The 22,801-nt window shown below is 36.5% G+C and overlaps 1 protein-coding gene across 9 annotated transcripts in view; it reads right to left on the bottom strand.

Moving 5' to 3' along the window:
* LOC133515575 (CUGBP Elav-like family member 4) overlaps nt 1–22,801 on the bottom strand; it is a 674,434-nt gene that overhangs the window by 18,801 nt on the left and 632,832 nt on the right. The window lies entirely within an intron of this gene.

Consider the following 22,801-nt stretch of genomic DNA (forward strand, 5'->3'; position numbering starts at 1 on the left):
ACATGGAGAATAAAAAAAGTTATACCGGCTGTATACAAAGCTTCTCGCCGAGAGTCTCGGCAACGCTCCGACCCAATAGGATAAGAACGAGACGAGATAAGAAAGAACGAGACGAGAAGGAAGCAACATGTCATGTAGTCACTCGTTCTTTGCTTGTCGCGGGGTTTCTGGATTAGTGTGCCGCACTAAAATAGCTCTTTGAGTTAATGCTGACTATACACACACTCGTCAAGAGCCTCTTGGCGAGAGTCTCGGTATCGCTCCGAGCCAATCTGATAAGGACGAGGCGACGAGTAAGAGCGAGACGAGAAAGCAGCAGTATGTAGGCACACTCGTTCTCGCCCTGTCTCGGGGTCTCTTGACGAGTTCATTGTGTATAACAACGTTATAAAAAATATGCAGCAGTAAAAAAAAAACTTATTTTTGGGCTACACTGTACATAATAAATAGTACCTGGGCGACCGAGTTTTGCTCGGTTATAACTATTTATTGTAATATGGTGGTGTATAGGTAATAATCTTAACTACATTTTTTTACTAAATTAACTTGTCTAAAACAATAAAAAATAAAAAATTATATATAAACTTGAACATATAAAAAAAAAGTTAGTCACCGGGCGAGATTCGAACCCGTAACACTCGTTTCTAGCCGTCCGCGTCTTAACTCGCTGGACCAGACGGACAGTGACCGGCAACACGAAATTAGCGACCATATTCTGCGTTGAAAGAAAAACGCATGAAAACTCGAAAACACGCGTTTTCCCAAACATAAGACTAATCTAGATCGATTGTATACCCCCAGAAACCCCCATATACCAAATTTCAGCGAAATCGTTAGAGCCGTTTCCGAGATCACAGAAATATATATATACAAGAATTGCTCGTTTAAAGGTATAAGATATTACAAAAAGTTACTCTCAAAAAATGTATTTGAAAATTTTGAAAATGCTCTTATTGCTAACTGTAATACTTCCTCTTATTTGCATGTCTATCAATTACTTCTTGAGCACTTTCTAATGAGCCTAAACTCTATGTGTTTGTGTCTTTCCATCGAGGTGTTCCGTATGCTACGTTCCGTCTGCATCATCAGATCAGGTCCATGTTAGCAAATTGTGGCATTGTCAAGTTACAACATTTGAAGTACATATAATTATACAAAGAGATTATACCAGGGATCGGAACCGGTTTTATGGAAAAACTTTGAAATAAACATAATATTTCGGTTTATTTTATACTCCAAATATAGGACTCGGTTGTGTTTTTCGATAACGACTTCGTATTATTAGATTGCCCGATTAGAAATGAAATAATTAACAAAGAACGAAAAAATACCGTTTTCGTTCCCATACAAAAATTACCGGTTTCCGATCCCTGGATTATACGCAGTGAAGCTTAACAAAAAGTGTAAAATTGGTTGTCATTAACTGTATTTCAAAACAGTATCATAAAAAACCGCAAATTTTTACTAATGTTTTAGAGACATGGGACCTTAACAACAAAGTTTATTATAAAGTAAACTAAACCGAACAAAAACTTGCGCACAATACTAACGAAACACACGCCATTTAGCCAGACTAGACTAAACTTGGCGAAACAACTAGTCTCGCAACACTAATGTAATTGGTTGATTTTCGAATTAACTTTGGAACAGTGAGCGTATTTGCTTTACTTTTAGTTTATTTGCTAGTGTGTTTAAACTTCGTAAGGCTCGATGTCCTATATTTAAGAGGCCGTTATCGATTTTAGTCGCAAAAATGTCAAATTGATAGATTTAGCGCATAAAATTGTACACCTTTTTAGGGTTCCGTAGTCAACTAGGAACCCTTATAGTTTCGCCATGTCCGTCTGTCTGTCTGTCTGTCCGAGGCTTTGCTCCGTGGTCGTTAGTGCTAGAAAGCTGAAATTCAGCATGGATATATAAATCAATAAAGCCGACAAAGTCGTACAATAAAATCTAAAAATTTAATTTTTTTGAGGGTACCTCCCCTACACGTAAAGTGGGGGTGAAATTTTTTTTCTGCTTCAACCCTACAGTGAGGGGTATCGTTGGAAAGGGCTTTCAAAACTAATAGGGGTCTTCAACAAACATTTTTTGATAAAGTGAATATATTCGGAGATAATCGCTCCGAAAGAAAAAAATGTGTCCCCCCCCTCTAACTTTTGAACCATAGGTCCAAAAAATATGAAAAAAGTCGTGGATGTAGAGCTTAAGAAAGACTTTAAATGAAAGCTTTAGCGGACATGATCAGTTTAGCTGTTTTTGAGTTATCGCAAAAAGTTAGTAAAAAGACTTTAATTAGGTACTGATTATGCAAATTTGCCTATTTGTTTAACTCGCGTGAAAGGTACCGTTTCATCCCTTGGTAAAAAATTTACTATACTTTAAGCTCCAGTTTAGCTTATTGTGACGGAAGAGTAACTACGGAACCCTACACTGAGCATGGCCCGACATGCTCTTGGCCGGTTTTTATTTGACTATTAAAAATAACAAGTACTGGTTTCTATTAGCACGTCTTGTTATCTTTCATTATAATAAATCTTTTTTTTTTAAACAGACTCACTTAATCAGTAATGATTTTTTTTCTGATGGACGTTTCGGTAAACGCGCGTAAAGCAGTGATTTTGTCGATCTTATTTGTAAATTTCGTAAAGTTTGGACTGCTAAAAATGGTAATTTTGTATTACACATATCCTGTACTTCAACTTTAATAAACTACATATTTTGTTATTGTAAATTTGAAGTGGTGTAAATGAAAGTTAGACGAAATCAATTTTCTCCAGAAATTATAAAACAAGTGACAATTTCTCTGAAAATTGACTTAATTTAAAAGTAATTTTGATACTTAAACAATCTTAAACATTTTCTGAAATGCTTCTTATACATCGTTTTGTATAATTTACTACCATAATTTTTTGATGAATTTTTAAAAACTATCCCTTCTCGTTTTCAATTATATTACTATAATTTAAATGCCTAGTAGTGGAGATAAATTGAAGGGAATTACGCCAAATTGAGCACTCGAAATTCAAAAATCGGCCCCCCGAAATCGCGTTTTCATACAAACGTAGTCCTCATTTTACTCTCTGGATGTTAACGTGATTGAAAATGTTTTGACTTTTGAGACAATTTGTTGTATATCAATCACAGCTGTGACCCTACGTTTGTCCGCAATTAACGAACTTCGATTTTTGCGGTTATAGCCCTGATGTGCCGTCGGAAAGTTTCCAAAATTTCGGAACCGCCTCATAATTTTGTATGGAGATCGAAATTTTCCGTTTCCAAAAGGGAAAGTTTCCTTAGTTCTCTATGATTTTTGTGTACTTTTCCAACTTTTTTTAAACTTTCCGCGACCTGTATCTACTAATTTACAAGTATGTAAATCCAATATGGACGATAAATTAAATCAGATAAATTATACCGAGTAATCATGAATTAAGAAGTTTTTTTTAAAGATCCACTTAATTATGAACCCGCAATTATTTTGTTGTAAAACCAAGTAGCCATGTACTGCAAACATAATATGACATGACTGCGAGATACGAGTTTTTTATAGTAACTGCCAACAAGCGTTGACGCTTTAAAAAGCTCGTATCTTGTAACTTGTGTGTTGCTTTACATTGCGGGCCGAATTATTTTGTATGGTTGATATTTTCATTGTATTGCTAAGTAAAATTTATCTTAATATACTTCTTAGGTCCTATGCTAACCAGCGTCTAAATATTCGATGTATATACTTATATCTGATCAGTACCCCTAGTGTAAATATTTTCGACAGCGAAACGTGACGTACGCGTTTGCGTTAAGTGTCATTTTGTATGAGATTATTGACTTTCCAAAACGTCCCGCTTGGCGCGCTGTTCAAAAACCCATACAAAATGAGACTTAACGCAAACGCGTACGTTACGTTTCGCTATCGACTAAATTTACACTAGGGGTACTGTACGTATCGGGAGCATGTCTATATAAACGCCAAATGTGTTTTGTTCACGATGATACACTTACGCCTACATCCCATACGATTCCAAGCAATATTCGATTTAGTACAAAAACATAATCGGCTTTAAGTACGTACATTTTCTCTTTGAAATATAATCTCATATTTTTCATAAGTAGAACGCGTAAAAACACGTCGCCCTTTTTTGAATACGTAATCCCTCACTAAATAGAAGCTCGAACCCTGAAAACGTTTATTGTGAGAGTCTTTTATATTTTACAGTATTCTTAACGCGCGGGAAATATTAAGGAGCTTATAAATAACGGCACAATCGGCCCCAGGACTATTACGAGTGCAATTTCCTACGAACTACCGAAAGCCAGCGAACAATGCGGGGCTAAGCGTTCAACGTTGGCATGAACATTCATTATGTATTTGCCGGGACGGGCAAAAATGGCAGCGCTCCATACTACTCCATAGGCCGGGCGCAACAGGTCGCCCCCCGCTCGAGCAACAAGTTATTTGGGCTCACATCCAAAAATGCATCGGCCGGCCTGCAAAGTTCAAGCCGGCTCCTTCCGTAATAGTTTCGCCATTACGCTTTTCCCTAATTGGCCTTGTCGAACGAATTAATTGCTCGTTAAACTTGGATTTTACATAGCTTCTTTCAATGCACGTAATGAGGGTGCGTTATTAATGTTAATGGACCGCCTAATTAGTGTAATAGGATTATTGTAGCAATTCGGGAAATTTTAACGTGGAAAGGTTTTAATGAGTTTTACTCGACGTTTTATGAGATGTTCGTGGTTTTGCTTTGTAGTTTCGATTGACAATAATTGGTTGTTTTCATAATTGTTTATTTCGTTTGCTTTGTGTCAAATTGTCTTATTTACGACTAAGATTGTTAATGGTTTGTTACTGTTCTTAAGTAAAATACCTAGTACGTAAGTGCCTACGAAGCTGATGGTCCCGGGTTCAAATCCTGGTAAGGGCATTAATTCGTGTGATGAGCATGGATATTTGTTCCTGAGTCATGGGTGTTTTCTATGTATTTAAGTATTTATAAATATTTATATATTATATATATCGTTGTCTAAGTACCCTCAACACAAGCCTTATTGAGCTTACTGTGGGACTTAGTCAATTTGTGTAATAATGTCCTATAATATTTATTTATTTAAAATGTTCGATTTAATTTGAACAGTAAATGCCAATAGTAAAAACGTATAGTTAGACGAGTCAATTAGCTACGATTGATATTTATTCGGTTTGTTTAACGTCGAGACAATCCAAGCCATATTTAGTGATTTAGTACAATCAAATGATAAATAGTAGAGTGTTTACCTCGAGTGAACGGCACCATTTCAGTCTCGGACTATTGGCGCAGAAATGAGTGTCTTTTATCCCTTGGTTAACAATCTACTATTTTCCATTTAACATCATAATCCTACGCAGACGAAGTCACGGGCAGAAGTTCGTATTCTATAAAATCATAGTTCAACACACACAGTAAAAGAGTCGTAAAGTAACAAAGTGCAGGAAAAAGGTATTGATTTATCAAGCAAGATGTTATTTTTTTATATGCATAACAATTGTAAGTCAAAGTTATTTGACCCTTTAGTCTCACTATGACTCAATATTTTATTTATTTAATTCAGTTCAATTTTGTTATAAAATTCAGACTCCGTCTTCCTCATAAATTCCTACTTATATTCTAAACAAGAAGGAAACTCCGTCTATCTGTTTCCTCTTCTCGCTTAAATAGCAGCTGAACGGATTTAGATAATATTAAGTTGTGATAATATTAAGACATATATGCCTAAACTCTCAAAACCAACATTAAAGACGATGCTAAGGTCCTCCTCAAGAATAAGCCAGAGTCAACAGGGTGAAATTCAAAACGCAAAACTCAATACTTATACTATTTTCGAGTAGTAAGTACCTTAGCATATGTATGATAAACATTTTGTTTAAATAATGAGCGCATCAAACACAAAAAATTGGCAAGTTTTTATTGTTGATTATAAGTTAAAAAAAAAGAAAAAAGTATGGAGATAGTTTGAGTCCCAAGACCTTTCCAGTACACCGGAAAGTATACCTTTCCAGGAAATAGGTTAGTTCATTTCATTTTATTTCATTTATTCATAATCAATAATAAAATGTGTTCGAATGATAAATTGTAAATTAAATAACATTATAAAATAAGTAGAACAATAAAATTACAATATGTCAAAAACCAATAAAATAATCCACTATTTTTTTTCCAACAATTAAACTTTTAGCTTCGATTTGAATTTGTTATGACCTGTCATAGTTTTTATCAATCATCTTCATCCACGCAGTCGGAGTCGTGGACAGAAGCTAGTATATAAAAAAAGAAATATAAATAAAGAGCTAAATAATAATCTGAACCATGAAATGTGTGTTAAGACAACGCGTCTATAGGTACCTTCTGTCTCGTCGGGGGCATTAACCCGGAGTGCGCACGACTTACTCATTATAATACCTACGCCTTCATTATCCTTATGAACTCTCAATCTACAATAGGTATACAATATACTAGAATTACTAGACAGACAGAAAGCCCACATCCATTCTTATTACACAGTACGCAGAGCATCTACACTATTCGCCCGGTCGCCCATTCTACGTCTGAGCCGTAATGAAATTTGTCGGTCCGACAGCCCCGAATATGTCGAAGACACTACCTATATACACCCACAAAGACCTAACGAATGTGACACGTGTACTAAGATACCACCGTGTCGAAGTACAGATTAGGGCTGTGTATTCAATGATCTCCAACTAAATGCTTCTTAGGTGCTTAGTGTGCCTATGTGAGCGGAAAGTGTACATAATTCAATTTCTGGACGGTCTTGTTATGTGCCGGTATTAGTCCACTAAACACGTGGATGCTATTTATATTTCAGTGGTGCTATACGTATCGTAATGTTCCTGTGTAATGTTTTCACGGTTGTCACATTATTAAACCAATAGATAGGTGGGATAGGTTCGTTAGATTGGTTCAGATGCCCGAAATAGAAAACCAGATGTTTGGAAATACGAGTAGGCCCTACGCGGGGCTCCGTTGACTAAATTCATTATGGTTTTCCTTCATACGAAATATCGTTTGATATTTACACCTAGCTTTTCGGTGAAGGAAAACATCGTGAATAACCCTGAATACATCTGCGAAGAAATTCAAAGGTGTATGTGAAGTCCCCAGTCCGCATTGGGCTAGCGTTGGGACTATAGCCCGAGCCCTCTCGCGCATGAGAGGAGGCCTGTGCCCAGCAGTGGGATGTATATAGGCTGAATTATTATATTATTATTATTATAAAATCTATCAGGCCCTTAAGGCATTGTACCAAGGATGCTGGCGGCATTTCCTTGTTGTATACTGTCATAGAAATGTTATAAACAAGAAAATTTATCTCAGTTTTAACACCGAATTAATCAACTAACTAAGCCTCTTCGTTATAAGGTTTTAGCATACATCAATACGTTTTAATTAACAGCAAAATCCCCCGGGTTGGCTCGAAGTCGTACAACAACAATTAGGGGCGTAATAACGTCGCAATAATTGGGCTCCGTGGAGACCTCTAGCTTTGCCTATTTCGTGTTGCGTAAATATGTATGTACTTAACATTGACAATGTCAAGACCTTACACTAATTAGCTGAAGATAACTAACAGTGCAACGATTTTGTGAGGGTCCGCAATCTATGTATATCTTTTTAATTTTAATACATTTGTTTTTTTTTTTTTTTACAATTGTTTATTTATTTATTTAATCTTTATTGCACAAAAGAAAACCTTATAGTACAAAAGGCGGACTTAATGCCATGAGGCATTCTCTACCAGTCAACCTTTAGGCAAAGCAGAGAGATTGTGGGCGGATTATATATATTTTATTAGCGAAACATTCTAGATTAGTATTTTTTATATAAAAAAATATGATTGACGATTTTTTTGTGAAATTATTAGTATAAAATTTTGATCTGTGTAATAATTTAATATTATTAAAATTAATAAATTACTCGAATAATTAGCTTAAGATAATATTTAATTATGTAATGCTATTCATAAGTGCTATTCAAATTATCCTATCTTAAAGGCCGGCAACGCACTTAAAATCCCTCTGGTGTCCATGAGCGACAGTAATCGCTTACCATCAGGCGATCTGTCTGCGCGTTTGCCCCTATAACATTAAATATATAATGGAGCCTGTTTAGGACGAGTCATAACATTAATAACGCACAGTATGTTAGAAATATATAGTGGAGCCTGTTTAGGACGAGTCACAACACTAACAACGCAAAGTATATTAGAAATATATAGTGGAGCCTGTTTAGGACGAGTCACAACACTAACAACGCACAGTATGTTAGAAATATATGTATAGTGGAGCCTGTTTAGGACGAGTCACAACACTAACAACGCACAGTATGTTAGAAATATATAGTGGAGCCTGTTTAGGACGAGTCACAACACTAACAACGCACAGTATGTTAGAAATATATAGTGGAGCCTGTTTAGGACGAGTCACAACACTAACAACGCACAGTATGTTAGAAATATATAGTGGAGCCTGTTTAGGACGAGTCACAACACTAACAACGCACAGTATGTCAGAAATAAAATTACATAGGTACTTACCTGTAGGGCTAAGATGGTCGGCTCTTTATCATTTGTCACCATGCCAGTCACGTTCTAACAAGTATGTAAGCGCGAAAGTGACGGGCATAGTGACAGGTAATAAAAATGCAACCATGCTGCCACCGCTGATGTTTTTTAATCAAGCGAATACGGCTGCGAAGGATATAACATTTTTTTTAAATTAATGGTCGTCGGGCAACGTACGAATTTGCGATCTTCCGGAACAAGCGTCCGATCGCTCATAACCAGTGATCGGAACTATGGGAGTAAAACTTTAACAAACTTTTTAAGAGGACATAAAATAGTGCATACAGCCCTAAAAATATTCATGCCCATAGGGATAGGAATAGTATAGTACTTACAGCCATAAAAATATTTACATTCATAGATATTCGAATATTTTTAAGGCTATAAGCTCTCTTTTTACGTCCGCTTGATAAGTTTTGTTAAAGTTTTACTCCCATAGTTCCGATCACTGCTCATAACCAACCGACTTACGGAATCATGTCCGAAGCGGTCAATTTATCCAGTTTTCTCTTTTAATATTTTTAGTGCCGTTTGCAGACGGATAAAAAAAAAGTAGTTTTATATGGGTTAGAACATTGTTACTGGGTGAATTCTCAATGACATACAAAAAAACGTAGGACCTCGGTATTGTTAAGATAGAACATTGTTACGGTAGATGTCGCTATGTTGCGCCTATTTAAGGCATGTAAACAAAAAATTGGTATTATAATAAAATAATAAAATGTCTTTATTTAACCTCACAAAAGATAATTTTACAAAATAAACTTTTTTTTTTTTTTGCATATATAAGTAGTTGGAGGCCCGGGAAAGGACCTAATATATATTTATTAATAATCATCATCTTCACGCAGACGAGGTCTTAGGCAGAAGCTATTTTTATATAAGTAGCTATAAGTATTGAGGACGTAAAATGGGGTAAGAAGTTTGATACATGCGTTACAGATGAAAGCAATGAGGCGTACATCAAATTTATTCAATGAATACACCCAGCCGTCTGAAGTACACAAGGAAAATAAAAATAACGCACGTTACCTCATAACAAAAAACAAGGTGTGTTTTTACGAAGCCTGTTCACATATTTATAACTTCATGTACCGCCTCGAAAGGTAAATAATATTAAGAAGGCACCTACTGAAAGCTTATAAATATTAATGGAGTAATCCCCCGAAAACGTATCTCTATTGGGCGCGGTGTCACGACTATTTAGCGAGGTAGGGTTGGATAGTCGAATGAAACATATTTGTCATATTATGATGTTAAAAGATAGAGAAATATGTAAGCTCATCATTCTATTCATGCATAAATACCTATTTTTAATAAGTTTTCAGCGAGTTTAATAAAAACTTATATACAGTTTTTATTTTTGATATAACCTCAAATTTCAACGTAGGTCTTAGTGCTGTAAAACAATTCTCATTTTTTTTTTGCGAGCGGCAATGTATTTCGTACATCATGATCACTTGTGACAGTCGTGACGTCGCGTCATTAATGACGTTTTGAGTTAAAACAAAGTAGTGATACATTGCTTGCTGAATTATTTTGGATGAAAAAATAAAAGTTGTCAATTTTTTATAATACCTATGAAAGTATGTTGATTACAGCCTAAACTAACTGCCCTTTGTTTGTTTTCGTATCAAAAATACACGCTGTAGATTTAGGATAGTTTTAAGCGATTCTAAAATTTTTTAATGACAAGTTTTACCATACTTCCCATACAACTTATTATTATTAAATAAGGATTAGCGACGTGCCACGTATGGAGTGAGCACTCTAAGCCTACTTATACCAAAGTGTATAATGTTTATAATCAGAGCTCGGATAGGTTAGCACCAAAAAACAAACACTGTGATAGAAAATGGTGGAACATTTTGGACATTTATGGGTTGCAAGTTGCAACAATGAATACTTTAGAAATTAATTTAAAAACATTGACATTAAAACAGCTTATTCTATTTTAGAGTTGTAACTTGTAACTGTTCGCTGGTTATGCGATGATATGTCCGACATTCAAAAAATCAAACAAACTTATCTGTGGTTCACATATATCCAATTAAGTCAAAATATTTTCAATAATATAAATAACCAGAGAGGAAAATGGGGACCACGTGTGTATGGAAAGACGGTTTCGGGGAGGTTGTCCACTTTCGTTTTAATTTCGGGATAATAAAAGGCCAGATATTCACGGCCAATTAGACAGCGCGCTTAGTTAGGCGCATCTGTCAGTCGGTCCCATCTCAAGGGGTCAACACACCCCGAATTTAATTTGCCTCCGAGTGGAGACAAGGACGAGATGGAGAAACTTAGTTAAGCTTAAATTAAAAAGTGAAAGTGGTCCTTCGAAAACGTAGGCTTTGAGGGAAAGTCTAGCTAGCCAAAGTTTTCGCTGTGGTAGAATAAAATAGTAAGAATACTAAGAATGTTGTGAGAAGTCGTTTTTTATGCGCTTTGGTGTTTAGCTGATGTACTTTACGTTACATAAGTGTATACAGCGTCACCTTTTAGAGCTAGTCTTTAAGATAAGATAATCATTTATTTCATTTCAATCTTAGTTGGTATATACACAGTGGTCGAGTCCTCCTAATAGGTATGAAGTACCTGTGTCAGGAGACCTCGCTCTTCCAGATTACAGATTTAGATCTACACTAAGAGAAGTTTTGATATTAACACATTCACTGCCAGACAAAAAACGGCGCACTACCCCAGAAACCGGTGGTCTATAGCTGCGTACAAAACAACCCGTCCAGCGGGTTGTCCGGCATCTGAACAAAGTTCACGAGCGCCCACCAGGTGGGTGCCCGGCAGTGAATGTGTTAACATTATAATTTTATAATGAATTGACAAATTGATAAAGTTTACAAAATTTACATTTGATTATATATTACTCAAGTCTCACGTATTGGCATATTCACGCGGCCCAATGCGAGTTCGTTTTACTCCGTTCCGTACAAATTTTCAAAAAGGCGAAAGAATTTTGATCAAAAGTACCACTAAGTATAAATTGTGTACAGCGCGATGTAATACACGTGTATTAAACGTGTAATACACGTGTATTAAACGTGTAATACACGTGTGTAAATAGGTACGTACCTATGTTGGTTTTTCGAGGATAATTCTTTATCATGTGAACCGATTCCAAAAATTGATTTCTTATGAGAAAGTGTCTTTGATGTCATCATAGAAAGTTTCCAGTGTTTATGATACGTAAAGTTGGTTAAATTGCAAACTGAGTTCGGAAATGTTTTTTTGTTAATTAAAAAAAAGTTATCAAGATAGAGGTCTCATTTTTCCTGTAAAATTTATAGTAATATTAACATTATGTAAAAATTGCACATTTTTTTCTTCGGCAAACTTCGATGATAAGGGGGGAATGCTATTTTTTTCACATTTTCCTTCATAAGCCTCTTGCTAGATCTGTGGAATTGAAAGAAGAGGCCAGGGATCGGAAACCGGTATTTTTTGTATGGGAACGAAAACGGTATTTTTTCGTTCTTTGTTAATTATTTCATTCCTAATCGGGCAATCTAATAATACGAAGTCGTTATCTAAAAACACAACTGAGTCCCACATTTTGAGTATAAAATAAACCGAAATATATGGTTATTTCGATGTTTTTGCAAAAAACCGGTTCCGATCCCTGGAAGAGGCATGCATGCCAATGCAGGTAATAAGCGAATGCATAGCTACGAATTAGCAATACAATCTCCGTATGATTGTCAGACGACAACAGGCATTGTGGGTAGGTGCGAGTCGGCGGCGTGTGTCTGTTGCAAGAGGAATTAGCCGCCATTGTGGCCCGTAGGGTTGGCAATCAGCATTTGTTAAATTTAATTTATTCCATTCATTGTCTATCTTCTTATACTGCAGCTATAGGTACTACATAATATAAGTCAAAAACAAATCTTTAAACTACAACTTACATTTATAATATCAGTAGGGATTGAAGTTTTGACTCAGGTAAGTTTAATTATTAGAATACTTTTTTATATAATATAAATATTTATATGTAGCATGAATTGAAAGCGACTACCGACGCAGGTAATAAGCGTGTGCAATTAGTGCATAGCTATGAATTAGCAATACAATCGCTGTATGATTGTCAGATGACAACAGGCTTCGGCGGCGCGTGTTGCAAGAGGAATTAGCCGCCATTGTGGCCCGTAGGGTTGCCAACGACCATTTGTTGATTTTTTATTTTACATATATCGTCAAAAGCCATATGTTAGTAGAAATAAAATAAATACACAGTTACAAAGATAGTGACACCCTCATATATGTTATATTTTATGTCACCCTGTTACCTATTGTTATGATTATGAGCTTTGATTGTTGGGTCACACATCAGTCAGAGTTAAAACAATGTTTTAAATTAAATTATAGATTAAGCTACGCTAAGATTTACTGTTATGGAAGCATTAAAAAATATAAATTTGTTTGATTCACACCTAATCGCTTCCAGAAATGTATTTACCTAATAATTACACATAGAGTAGTAAACCGAAGACCGGTCTGGCCTAGTGGGTGACCCTGCCTACGAAGCCGATGGTTCCGGGTTCAAATCCTGGTAAGGGCATTTATCCGTGTGATGAGCATGGATATTTTGTTCCTGAGTCATGGGTGTTTTCTATGTATTTAAGTATTTATAAATATTTATATATTATATGTATCGTTGTCTAAGTACCCTCAACACAAGCCTTATTGAGCTAACTGTGCGACTTAGTCAATTTGTGTAATAATGTCCTATAATATTTATTTATTTATTTTAATTTTGCAGAAAGGCCAATAAAACTTTAGTTAACTAAATTAACGAAACTACTACTAGGCGAAAGAACGAAGAAAAAATTCAATGCTAAGCGCAAGTTTGAAATAATTCGAAACCCCTGTTCAACCCTGCACGCCGGTCCATATCTGCCCTACGCTCCATATCGGCTCCCGCTCCCGCTGCCGCGCCCGCTTCCGCCCATGGCCGCTAAGCACCGCTCCGGCGGAAGTCCTATGTCTCCAGGACAGTTATTTACTGTTGATCTCGATCTGTCCAGTTAAGTACGTACGTAATACAATGGCATGGCTCTGGGCGTCACCCCGGGGCACAATAGTGTTTGTGAAAGGCTGAATAGATGTCGGTTACATCGTTTAGGTGACAAGGCGTTTTGCTCATGTGATACAAATGACATGGTGTATGTAATTGAACTTGACACTTTAAAGTAGTCTTGATCTTTTTGGTCAATTATATTAGAAATAATGAAATGTTCTGTTTGATTACGTTTTAAGTGGTTGTCAATTAATAAGAATATAATAATAGAAGGCCTCACGCTTATCTTTTTTTTTTTTTTTTTTAATACTACGTTGGTGGCGAACAAGCATACGGCCCGCCTGATGGTAAGCAGTATCCGTAGCCTATGTACGCATGCAACTCCAGGTGAGTTACATCCTTTATTAATCATAATTTAAAAAAAAAGCGGTGGTGGCCGAGTGGATATGACGTCCGACTTTCAATCCGGAGGTCGCGGGTTCAAATCCTGGCTCGTACCAATGAGTTTTTCGGAACTTATGTACGAAATATCATTTGATATTTACCACTAGCTTTTCGGTGAAGGAAAACATCGTGAGGAAACCTGCATACATCTGCGAAGAAATTCAAAGGTGTATGTAAAGTCCCTAATCCGCATTGGGCTAGCGTGGGGACTATAGCCCGAGCCCTCTCGCACATGAGAGGAGGCCTGTGCCCAGCAGTGGGACGTATATAGGCTGAATTATTATAATCATAATTTCAAGTAATAGAGGGATAAACAAATAAATAACAAAAATAATAAGCTGTGACGTACCTATTTTTTTTTTTTTAATACTGACAAGATTTAATTTTATACTCCAAAAACACTCATAAACCATCAGCATATCCGAAACAAAATCGGGGCTGAAACCAAAAGCGTTTAATGCACTTCCATAAATCAGTGAAGTTATTCACATGTATAACAGCGCACTTAGCTGACCTATAGTAGATCTTATCTGTTTACAATAAGGTTCACGAATGGTCACTGTTTGAGGGCAGTGGGGACCGCGGGGTCGGGCTATCTGCCGGACGTGTCGCGAGCAAATTCTTTTGATTTAACGCGCGGCTGACGATGGCGGCGAGTTTTTGGCAACCCTGCATTATGCGTTTTAGAAATGACGTATGTGCCATGACTTAATGTGGCGCTTATAGCCTTTGAGTAAAGGTGAGATGTAGAATGTACGAATGTGAATTAATGGTTTACTAAATATACTTTTATATGTACGTATTCGAAAATTTGAAAAGGTTGAAATTTAATTTTTTGTAGGTATTTTACAAATCATCTATACACCCCTATAATGGAACAGGCACCAGTAATGGATGGTATAGACAAATCCTGTTAAACAAGTATTTACCATCAGTTTGTAAACGCTGGCAACATTTTACCATAAACAAGAGCCAAAGAGCTGTTTAAGTTTAATTTCTCATTGATATTTGTTAGTTTGAAAATGAATGGAGCCATACATCCCATGACTGGAGCAAAAAACCACAGTACACACACACCACACACACACCACACCACACACCACACACCACACACCACACACCACACACCACACACCACACACCACACACCACACACACCACAGTATACAGCTTTCATTAAATACATAGAAAACATAAAGGGCGAATTGGACATTCAAGTTTTAAAGCGTAAAGCGGTAGAAATTTTACTGGTCTCGGTGGAATATACTCCAAATTTTCTCTTAAATGTCCCATTATTGGTGCCGTTAACATAGGTCACTTATGTTATACATTATATATAATATAACGTTCTTCTTGAATTTATATATTGTCGAACGTGTAATTAATTTATAGAGTTAAATTCTGTTCAGTAACATCTGAGCGACATATTTTCTGTTATTGTACCAAACAGGGTATGTACCTCTATAATAGGTACCTACTCATTCTAGAAATTGAAAGAGAACTCAGTTTCAATAGGAATTAAATTACATACTAAAAGTTTTTTAAACATAATCCAGGCGGCATAGACAAAATACGCTCCTAAATGATGATTAGCCCATATACCCATCCAATATTCATGGTCTAAAAGCAACGTTCTTAGTCTACGATCTAGTCGTTCTAGCCTAAAGCCAAACACACAAACACACGTACATAGTTTCACCTAAATCCTTGTAAAGAGAATGCTCAATCCCGAGCTTTTACTGCCCGGGTAAACTTTAAAAGATTCCAATTAAGCTAGGCAGCTTTCGCTTAACGAACAATGCCATAAGGGCCTTCGACACTGCTTGGAGGGCATTACAAGTATCATGAACTAAAAAGTCTTTTCCTTCACGGGTTTCTTAAGGACATACTCCCTTTTCGGTTCGGAGGGCAGATTAGGGTCCAATAAAACGAGGGTTAAGACCGGGTTTTGTACTAGAATTAAAGGGATCCTTTTTTACAGCCTTTATATTGACTTCATTGGTGGGTAATTAAATATGTAAAGGAAACTTGTAAGATATTCACCTAATTCGGGTTGACTTTAAGTTTGTATACACGCAGGAAAAATTATGAATAAAGAACAAAACATAATCCGTTTTATACGAAGACCTTTTTGTGTTCCGTTCAAATCTGTTAGAGTAAAAGTACCTATTTTATTTACTGAAATAGATGTCATACCCGAAAGAAAAAGTGATCAAGGCCTCCCAATGCAGGGTGGAATTAGACCAGCATTCTGCATTCGCGGAAGATGCCTAGACCACTCAGCCATTAGGGCCACGGCGGCATAAGTCGAATTATATCCAGTACCTGCAATATCTTAAGGGCTTACGGCGGCCTGTGGCCAACTCTAAGTAACTCTATTTGTTTAACGGTGACAGAACAGACAGAAAATTTAAAAGTCTGCAGTAAGCTTGGCCGAATTTCACCTTCCCATTAAAATATAAGTTTCTTTCTCATTCTAAAACACGTGTTGGATTGTAATGAACTTTGCACATACAATGACATGAGGTATATCTATGCCTGTAATTAGTTTATATAGCCCTTAGGGGACAAATCAAATGGAGCAATAAAATTATGCAATACGAAAAATAAAAATTCGCTGTATTTTTTTTTAACTAAAATAAACTAATTACAGGAACCTTATCCTATTGTAAGTACAAAGTTTCAGAGCAATCCAGCTAGTCGTTTTAAAATGAAAGCGTAACTACGTTCACAGTACATATGGTGCTACTTTACCGCACTAGTGCGAAAATTAGCATATTACGTTACTGTGTCGAACATTTAAAGGGCCATATGTACTGTAAAACGTTGTACGATACATGTGCGAATAGGTAATTCGCAACTCGTGTCGATTTAAAACACTCCCTTCGGTCGTAATGTACTATTGTGTGGATAACCGCGTTTGCTGCAAACTTTTAAAGCATTGTTTTGGATACTCTTTTATCTCATCACTTAATCAGTAATGGAAGAGATTCCTACAGAAATATTGAATATTTGACTCATGAAACAAAGCATCAGAAAAAAATAGTAAAACAATAGGGCGTTAGTTCAAATAGTAGGCAACGTAAAAACATTAATCAGCACACAGACCTAATAAAAGAGTCTCATTGTCTCTTTTCTATACGGTACCCTAAAAAAGCAAGGCAATTTAAATGAAAGAAACAATATGAAAAACACTGTTCTTTGTGCAAAGTCAACATCGAGTTTTCTTTGACGAGACTAAACAGAATTCAATTCCGTTTTCTCCGATTTTTATACACTCGAGCATCTCAAATGCCGGCTTAAGCACTTTTCATTAAACTATTCTGCCTAAGGACCCGGGGCATTTAACATTCGCGCCCTTTGTTAGATTACAACCGCCTTGAACCGGCTCAAACACAGATAATGCAGAATTACAGAGGTTTGGCTACAAATAAAAAGTAATTAAATTATGAAAATGCCGACTAAGATATGTTACCAACCAACAATTGGTTCGTAACATATCTTATCGGTTCTTGTCTGATTTATTTTTTGTCTTTTAATTATTTATATAAGAATTCAAGCCTTGGAGATCCTCTACATCTCTAATGATAATATAATATCTTTTTTTATATTTTATCTCTGACACTTAGAGACTTATACATCTCTAAAGAATTTTAGTATTTGTTAGTTTTTTTTGTGTAATTTGACATTTAGAGACAGTTTACATCTCTAATAAAGTATTTTTTATTTCATCGATTCCATATTTGTAATTTTTATTGTTTGAAAAATGGACATGTAAAAGTGCCCCTGTGGCCTATTTGCTGAATAAATGTTTGATATTTGATATTGAATGTTAAAATACCATCATCAATTTTTACTTGTCACTCGTTGCCATAGTTAGGGTCGCGTCGATCACTTTTAAAACCCTTGTTTTTTAATAATCGAACATACATTTTATGGCAGTTATATGCCTTTTCTATAATATAATCTACTTAGCATATAAATAAAATAAATAAATAGGACACTATTACACAAATTGACTAAGTCCCATAGTAAGCTCAGTAAGGGTTGTGTTATGGGTACTTAGACAACACCCATGACTCGGGAACATTTGTCTCGGGAGCCCACCCGGTCACCCATGACTCGGGAACATATATTTATCTGCGTTCATCACACAAACATGCCCTTCCCAGGATTTAAAACCCGGGACCATCGGCTTCATAGGCAGTGTCACTACCCACATTTGTTCCTGAGTCATGGACATACATAAGGGTTTTTGGTGCGGGAATGTTTTGCCCTAGTCAAAAATTTTGGTAAGAACTATAAAAACTGATACTTTAACATTTGGAACTTTAGAATTCATGTTTTGGTAATTGTTTTAAAATAAACAAAGTTATAAATTCATGAAATCATATCCGCACCCAAACCCCCGATACATGGTCATGGGTGTATTCACAGGATAAGCCTTATTGAGCTTACTGTGAGACTTGTCTCATAAAGTCCTATAATAATATGCCTATTTGAATAATAAACTATCTTTTCTCAAACTTGCTATGAAATGATGACATGACTTACGTCAAATTAGGTCCGGAAATACTACATATCAGGTGCGATGAGTGAAGATGATATGTAAAGGAATTTCATACTGCCTTACACACCTAGGACTGTAAAGCAACCTTCTTTTGTTTTTAAACGTCAAATTGTGACACAACGTCTTGGTATCCAACCATCAACTAGCTTCAGTTAGCTTGGTACGGTGATTTGTTGTGCATATTCGTTGCTAAGCAACGGCGGTGGCGCATCGCGTAGGCGCGCGGACTTACGCACGTCTGGTAGAGTGGCGAGCCGAGTAGGTCGCCACAAAACAAATTGACTACAATTTTTTGTTTTAATTGCAAGTTTGAGAAAAGCACTATACATATCTCGGCGAGAAACGGGGTTGCCGGCCGCGTATCTCTATCCTACTTATATATATCTACTTGGCCTGCAACCCTACGTTTCCCGGCCTCTATAGTAATGTACTATTATCTTTATATTTATCGTATAGTCAAACCTCTGTCCATTACGTTCTCTGCGCAGGTCCGATGTAATCTCTCCATCGCCCGATCACACCTAGTTATTTGTGTTTCAATTAAGTGGCCCAATTCTGCGGTCCGAATGATTAATTCGGCGGGTAAGCTGTAGTTATGATCCCGTAATTTACTGCCTCACCTTTGTCTGTTATTGAAGTAGTGAGGATTGTAACATAATTGATAACAGCGGTTATTACGAGGAGGTATTTTGGTGTAATTTAGAGCGAATTAAGTTTTGTTCGTCGGCTACTTCTGATGACTTATCAAAATTATACCGAATGTTTCCTGTAACACGAGCAAATAATTAAGCCATATATTGTACTCATGAAACGATATAACTCTTGATTAACAACTTTTAAAAATTATGAAATCTTTAGATTTTATCTTTTTCATACACATTTAATATTATTTTCAATGTACGCTGACATCAGTGTGTTTGACGTTGCTTGTCACGCTTTAAACATAACAAAATTCGCAATACATTGCGTCTTAGAATTAACTTCAATATGTAATAAAAGTTAAAACATAAGTTATTTTTCAAAGTTGCTGAACAAATGTTGGTCAGTTTGAGGAGTACAGCCTACAGTTTAATTTATTGCTCCTGTTACAGGAAACACCCGGTATATCTTAAAGTAACGCAGTAGGGCAATTGGTCGGTTTTTTATTGCATCACGTTCTAACAAGTATGTAAGTGCGAAAGTGACGTATGACATGACAAGTGATAAAAATGCGACACTATAATACCACCGCAGGACGCCTTATAATCATATCCCGGGTTTTCGGGGACTAAAACGTACCAGTACTAGGATATATTATCGATATCGATATCAAGCAATTTATAAATCATAATAAGAAATGTTACTTGTATTTGAAATAAACATTATTTATGCAAATATCTTACATTTATTCTTATCGTAAATGTAAATATCCGACTTCTGAGACTGACTCTAGTCATTCTGACAATTATTAAAATTACAATAATTAATAATTTAATTAATTCTATTGTAACAGCGAATATAAAATTTTAAAAGTACATGTAAGTAAGTAGAATAGAATAGAATAGAATAGAATAAGTTTTATTCGTAAACACAAACAAGACAAATTACGTAATATAACAAAAACAAAGTATAAAGTGCCACGAAATGGCCTTATCTCAGCATGTTAAGTAAGTAATGTCTTACATAATTTTATCGACATAGTACCTCGTAATTTTTAAACGTCCAACCAAATTGCACCCGTCTAACCGATAACCTAAATGAAAATTGTGTGAATGTGAACACCCCTTAAGTCGTGATTACTATATTAACCCCAGATCTCGTAGATCACGTTCCACACAGCCGCACAGACTGACGCCGGACAATTGAAGTTATATAACGCCATCTGTTAGCATTATTGCACTGGATTGAATGACTATACTTTGGAGACTGTTCATTGTAATTTGTGTCTAATAATGTCGAAAATACAGTTGATATTCCTTTGGTACTTTTCGATTTCGTTCGCGTAGCATTTCGCAAGTTTCGTAGCATTTATGTAGCTTCACCGTAGCACTAGTAAGCATCTACGCCGTAGAACATGGAATTACTTCTACAAGTTTTACAATATTTAATAATTGAAGCAAAAAAATAATCTGTCTGTGTGAGACTCAAACTCAAAGGGATTTTTCTTTTACCATTTGAATATAATTAAAATTGTATTTGTAGGTTTCTTCTGATGTATATTTTTTATTTATATGAAAAGGTCGAATGTGAAAGGAATTTCCATTTGATTTTGGTATTTTAAAGCAACATAATATATCACTAAATTGAAATTAGACCACAGGGGCCCATTTCTAGAATGGTATCAGACTAATATTATTAGTCCACGAACTGTCAAGTCGTATGGGTTACCATGGCAACAGACTCATAATATTAGACTAATTGCGTTCGAGAAATGGGCCCCAGACTGGATTCAAAATATAAAGCTACATAACCAACAACTTCCGCACCCGAGTCTACAAAAAAGAACATCATTAACTTTGTGCACGAAAACTATTCTTTATTCCATCCTTCGGAGCTCTTTAAAGTCGAGACGGTGAACATTTATTTATTTCTGGTTTCGGACAATAACAAGCTTTTGTATTATTCATTGTCCAATTATAGTAAAAGGAGTCCGGGCCAGGTAAGAGCCGGCCGAGTGGGCAAGCCGGCAGGCCGATTGGCCGGCTCGAGTGCCGTACACCAATTATTGTGAGACTGTTGTCATAAAGGAAAATACCTTATTATACTCTAGTGTGCTCGTATTAACGATGCGAATGCAGAATAAATCGATATTTTCAATGTAAGGTTAGAATATGGTATATGGAATGTAAAAATGGAACTGGACCCGGGTACCTCCTTAAACTACGTCCAAAAGAGAGGTATGGGCATTGTGAATGTCATCTCGCTTTGTGTGGTAGGGCACAGCCAGTGGATGTCATTCCAGATCTAGAGCAGAGCCCAACTGGGGAAGTACCTCCACCTTACAGAAAACAGCAGCCAAATTACACTAGACCCTATACTCATAGTGTTGTGTTCCTGCCGGTGAGTAAGGTTGCCAGAGCTCAACGAGGGGGGGGCGGGTTTAGGGTCGACAACGCGCATGTAACTCCTCTCGAGTTGCAAGCGTACATAGGCTACGGAGACTGCTTACCATCAAGAGGGCCGTATGCTTGTTTGCCACCGACGTAGTATAAAAAAAAAGGTTTTAATAGATGAAATAATAAAAGAATATTTGATTGTGTTTATTTTGTTTGACTTGATTTCCTTTTTAATACAAGAATAATGTGAGTGTACCGGATTCGTGCCAACTTTGTTTCTAATTTATTTGTTTAAGAATTGAAAAAAATATTTATAATCATTTTATGATTTGTCATAAATCAATTATCTTGATAATGTGCATTATTATAAACTGAAATAGATGTCATATATGAAAGAAATAGTGACAGAGCCCTCCAGTGGCGAAGTAAACCGGCGTCTTTATCGGAGGGTTTTGTCACTTTTTAATATATGACATCTATTTCAGTTTAATATTTATATATACGAGTATCAGTATGATGTTACGTACATAAGTTCCGAAAAACTCATTGGTACGAGCCGGGTTGAACCCGCGACCTCCTGGTTGAGAGTCGCACGCTTACCTTACCTTACCGCTAGGTCACCAGTGCTTATCACAAATCAAAATATTTGTTTAAAATAATTCCATTTGTCCCCAAATTTGCGAACAATTCTTCTTCCTCCTGCCCTTATCCCACGTTGTGGGGTCGGCACAACATGTTCTTCTCTTCCATTCTCCTCTATCTTTCGTCACCTCAGCACTCACTCCTTTCTTTCTCATATCTTGTACAATGGGCTGTGCTCTGAAGAATTGTTTGACATGATGCCCACGGCTACTTTCTATCACCGCACCGCCCGCCGTCGGCAGGGTGTTCATCCTCACACCCTAGAACCTAAATGGTCACGCACTGTGCGGTTTAAGAGGAACTTCCTCCCGCGCACGCTCCGGTTGTGGAATGAGCTACCTGCCGAGGTTTTCCCGAGGGTCTACAGTATGAGGTTCTTCAAAAAAGGAGTGTACAGATTTTTAAAGGGTCGGCAACGCGCATGTAACACCCCTGGAGTTGCAGGCGTCCATAGGCTACGGT

The sequence above is a fragment of the Cydia pomonella genome, chromosome 2 (genome assembly GCF_033807575.1).
Source record: "Cydia pomonella isolate Wapato2018A chromosome 2, ilCydPomo1, whole genome shotgun sequence".
NCBI lineage: Eukaryota > Metazoa > Arthropoda > Insecta > Lepidoptera > Tortricidae > Cydia > Cydia pomonella.